Source organism: Taudactylus pleione, unplaced genomic scaffold (assembly GCF_031769625.1).
Source record: "Taudactylus pleione unplaced genomic scaffold, aTauple2 ptg001044l, whole genome shotgun sequence".
Classification (NCBI taxonomy): Eukaryota; Metazoa; Chordata; class Amphibia; order Anura; family Myobatrachidae; genus Taudactylus; species Taudactylus pleione.
In genome coordinates, this window is record NW_028285445.1 from 222,426 (window position 1) to 227,850 (window position 5,425).

Below are 5,425 nucleotides of genomic sequence, written 5' to 3' on the forward strand. Positions count from 1 at the left end.
TACAATTAGATTGGGTCTAAAATGAAAAAAACAACGTAATGATCTATCACACATTTTAACAAAAAATTCTGGATGACTCTAATGTTGGTGGTGCACCCATAGGATTTGTGCAATACACATATAATAAATAGTTATGCAAAGAGCAAAAACTAGAAAAAAGACAAATAAGCCTTTGTTGGGGCACTCTTAGAAAGGAAATGTAATGAAAATTAATGAACAGAATTATATGAAATTAAAAGTTTACTTTTAATAGTGAACTTTGGCCCTCATTCAGAGCCGTTCGCTATTTGCGGTCGTTCGTTTAAAAACAAGGGGTGGCTATTCAAATGATCCGTACGCACATTGCAGTCTGTTCACACCTCTAAGCCTGAACGAACGAGCAAAACATACGCTTGTTTATTTGTTAAAAACGCCCCCTGGCCGCTCGCACCATACGTCATGTCCGCTATTTATTAGATTAATCGAGTACATCGACCAGCGTATGAACTGCTCGCTATTCTTGTGGTTGGTGTTTGCTACCACAAATTTGCGAGCAGTTCTGGCTATAAAATAACCCAGTGACGTGGTCATTGACGCTGCTGTTTTAAATATACACACCCATAAAACGCCCGTTTTGACCTTTAAGCACGCCTGCGTTCGGATCTCCACTCCCCATTTTCAAGCACCTTCCCCTGTTACCACCCACATACGCCTCATTCTGTCACTCAAAATAGCAGGCACTCGCTATATAGCGTACAAACGATTTTCGGCCGCACTGACTGGTTCGCGCATGCGTACTAAAAAGCGTACGCATGCGCAGATGTGCAAACATCGCTCGGAACGAGCGTACTGCCGCTAACGAGCGGCTCTGAATGAGGGCCTTTGTTAAGATAAATTCTCTTCAGTTAGGTAACTCACATGTAAAACAAATACATATAGTGAGCAAACGTAAACAACATAAATGTTGCAATCAGCTTACAGTAAGAAAACAATTGTTGATATATATAATATGATATATGAGAGTGATTTACCTTGAATCACAAGTCATTGATTGAATGGCAGCAGGGAACAAGATTATTTAGACCTTATATGTACCAAGTACATCAATCAGTGTAAATCCGCTGCCAGTAAGAATGATGTATATACATGGATAAAGAGCACAGATGTTGCAATCAGGACTAAGGAAAACACTCAGTTTATATATACATAAAACAATGTTTCACCTCACCTTTATCTTGCATAAAGGAGTATTTAACAACATATATATTCTCCTGATAGATCTATAAAAGTAATTCTGCTGTTAATTATAGGCAAGGTTAGGCAAGGTGAAAAAAAAAAAACGGGCGAATATCTAAGACTGAATTAATCCCTCTTCCTAACTCCACTTGTTTGAAAATCACAATGGGTCAGAGAGAAAACACACAGATGAGTATAATTAAAAGAATAAATAGAGTCAATATACAGACACCAACAGTTCTAATCTATAGGTCTGCTGTAACTATCACTTCTAAGGCAAAACCAGTTTAATACAATGCAGTTGAATTGCTCAGGATCTCAGGCAGCAGTAAGGTGAAGATTAATTACACCATGTAACAAGATCAAGTTCTATCTAATAGGTACAATACAATAAAAGAACAGCAATTAGAGCATATAAGATAAATGAGTGTCACATGGAAAAGATCTTTTGGGAATGCTGCCGAAGAAAGTAAGGTCTGTGGTTAATAAAACTTAAATCACTTCTGCTTTCCCATGTCCAATTCTAACATGGGATGAGAGAGTGCAAATAGCTTAACACACAGAGGAAACAACAGAAAGGCACTTCTGCTGTCTGAGGAGAAGCAGCGTCTCTCCCCTGTTACCTTAAGGCATTGCAGGGGGAGTCGCATGCTGGGAACTCAGATGAGAGAGTGCATGGAAGTGACAGTAAAGTTACCTCACCAAGATAGTCAGCGGACCAAGGCTGTGGTGCCGTGTGTGTGGGATTGCTGATGCTAATGCAGTCTGCAGGCAGGACGCACGTTTCGCCGGGGTGGCTTGGTCACCTGATCATGAACGCAGCCTAGCGAGCGGGTCTGAATCAGGCCCTTAGTGTGCCCCTGGCACCTCTATCAAATATTGGGGGGGACGAGCTGCCCCCTTGCTGCCCCTGTTCCGGCGCCTTTGACTGTCTATCTAAAATGTCCTGTGTGATATTCACAAGATGGTTCCTCCTTAGAGGGCTTGAACATTAACATTCCCAGGTTGCATTTGGGTCTTTGTGTGCACAGTTGGGGCCATTACTCTGTGTTGCAGCAGTGTTAAATACAAACTTTAGAATAATGTTTACGTCTCTCTCAAAATGGCACTTTGCAAATGTACAAACAAATAACAATGGTTTTATCTCCTCAGAAAGGAGCTTAGTTGAGGTTAGGCTTCCCCTCCAAAAGTTTGAGACTGCAGGCACTGGCACACTGCAACCCAGCTGTTGAACTATAATTCTCAGCAACACTTTACCTCATACTGTTCCTTGGCACCAAGGCAAATTGCAGCTTGTTCTGGAACACTGGATGGACTCTGGAACACTTGTCTGCAGTGCAGGGGTTAAAGTGGGCCGGAACGGGGAAGAACTGCGTTCCGTCACTTCTATTTGGAAATGCAACCAATTCCGGCCCACTTCAGCCTGGCATTGCAGGGATGCTCCTTTTGCCTGGTGCCCTCTGAGACTTTGATACCAGCGGGCACCTGGCTCCTTACCCGCAGCGCCGGTAGCCAGATGCTAGAGCTCACTCCTGAGCTCTGGTTTTCGGCTCCCGCAGTGTGCACTATGGGAGAGATGTCATGACGTCACGTTATCTCTTCCATAGTTCAGAAGAGCAGCCAGGCGGATGGCCGCGGAAGCAGAAGCGGGGCTCAAGGTAAGCATTGTTTTGGGTTTTTTTGTGTATGTGCGCAAGACACTATTACAGAGGGCATTACTGCAGGGGGTATTACTACACTGGGCATTACTACAGGGGGCATTACTTCTAAAGGGGGCATTACTATTGGGGGCATTACTTCTAAAGGGGGCATTACTATTGGGGGCATTACTGCAGGGGGCTTTACTACAGGGGTCATTACTTATAAAGGGGGCATTACTATTGGGGGCATTACTACAGGGGGCATTACTTCTAAAGGGGCCATTACTATTGGGGGAATTTCTGCAGGGGGCATTACTTCTGAATGGGGCATTGCTATTGGGGGCATTACCATTGGGGCACTACTACAGGGGGCATTACTGCAGTGGACATTTCTATTAGAAGCATTACTACCTGGGGCATTACTACTACAGGGGGCATTACTACTGAGGGCATTACCACTGGGGGCATTACTACAGGGGTCATTACTATTAGAGGCTTTACCACTGGGGCCATTACCACTACTACAGGGGGCATTACTATAGGGGCATTACTACTGGGGGTATTGCATAGGGGGACCACTCCTGGGGGCACTGCATAAGGGGCACCAGTCCTGGAGCACTGCATAAGAAGCACTACTACCTGTGGGCTCTGCATAAGGGTCACCACCACTGTGGGCACTACATAAGTGGCACTGTTACTGGGGGCACTGCATAAGGGGCACTACCACTGTGGGCACTGCTTAAGGGGCACCACTACTGGGTGCACTGCTTCAGGGGCACCACTACTGGGAGTACAGCATAATGGGCTCCACTACAGTGGGTATTGCATAAGGGGCATTATTGCTGTGGGTATTATGTGTTTGGGGCACTACTGCTGTGGGCATTGTACAAGGGGCACTACTACTGTGGGCCGTATGTGTACTATGGGCACTACTACTGTGTTTAAAGGGCATAAATGTGGGCATTATGTAAAAGGGGCACTGCTGTGTGTCATAATATGAACAAGGGACACTACTATGTGATGTAATATGAATCAGGGGCACCATGTGCAGTGTAATGTGAATAAGATTGTTCTACTGTGTGGCGTAATTTGAATTGGGAATACTATTGTGTGACCATGCTCCTTTCATTTGAGACCACACCCCTAGACATGTGCCGTCCCTTTGTTGAAAGAGCACTGAGGGGGTTGGTGAGTTCCACCACTTCTCTAGGACCACTTTAAGCACTGGCTGTCAGCGTATACTCTATTCTCCTCTGAATAGGGTTGAGGTTCAGAATGCATTTACAGATGGACCCAGCTAGTTTGTTGCTCATAGCGCACCATTCATTGTGTCGTGCCATGAAACGTTACGTGATGGCTGTACTTTGGCGTATCGTGGTATTCTACAAAGAAAGATTTGCTATGGCATGTAATACACCGCTTAACCGCCGGGTGGCGAGTGCTCCACTGATGTAATTTGTACTATTAAATACCATACTGTTAAATTGGATGGATATCACATTCACGCAGTGTATTTGCATATTGCATGTTCGCACAACCAATCTTTTTAATATCACATAAGCTCTTAGAACGGGACGCAAATCAGTACACATACTGTACATAACTGTACAGTAGTGTAATTGCCGTGTCCTTATGACGGTATAACCGATACTGTACATTAATGAGACACACGCACAGCTTTCAATGAGACGGGATGAATTATTCTCTAATGGTGGGGTACTGTGTATATATGTACTAGTATAATATTTTCAAAGGAAGACACATTTTTTTATTATCAAAAACAGCAGCGGGTGGGTGGAGTGCACACAGATGAGCCTGCTATTGACATTGTACACATTGCCTGCTGTAATTCACAGATGTCACATCACATACACGACAGGTGCAGCTCTAGATATGGCTGATGTGTGGGCTAGAGATGTGGTGATTGCCTTGCACAGTGTTTGTCCCGGGTTCAATACCTGGAAAAAAAAAAATATATATATATATATATATATATTTATTTTTATATTTTTTTTAAATCTTTACTACAGGAATAAAAAGAAATCACTTGGTGGTGTGTGAGTTCTGTCATTTATACAGGTATCTGTGTTGACCAAAAAGACGCACTCTCAGCATTGCATAAAGACCGAGCAATTGAAATTCAGTATTCCTAGCCAACCCTAACTGAACTCAGGCCCTGATTCAGAGCCGGACGTTCTGACAGAGCGCTCGCTCTGAATCAGGGCCGTCCTTCTTAATTTATAGAGCGGCCTCCTGGCCGCTCGTATAGCTGTGGGTGACCACCCACAGCTATAGCGAGTGGACAGGCAGATGGTCGCTATGGTCAAGACCATCGCGACCATCAGGCTTGCGACAAGACCCTTGTGGTAAGGTCTTGTTGCCGTAAGCCCTGGAGTGCTTTCGGCTCTATCAGAGCCGAGAGCACTCCCACTGATATCACTTGTGATGTCAGTTGGGCCGGCCCTAGATGGTAAGCATTCCCATGGGAACTCCTCTGTCTGGGCAGCCTCGCCCCCGGCACGCCCCCACCAAAGGAGGCGTGCTGTCACTCACAATTGACAGCACGCCCT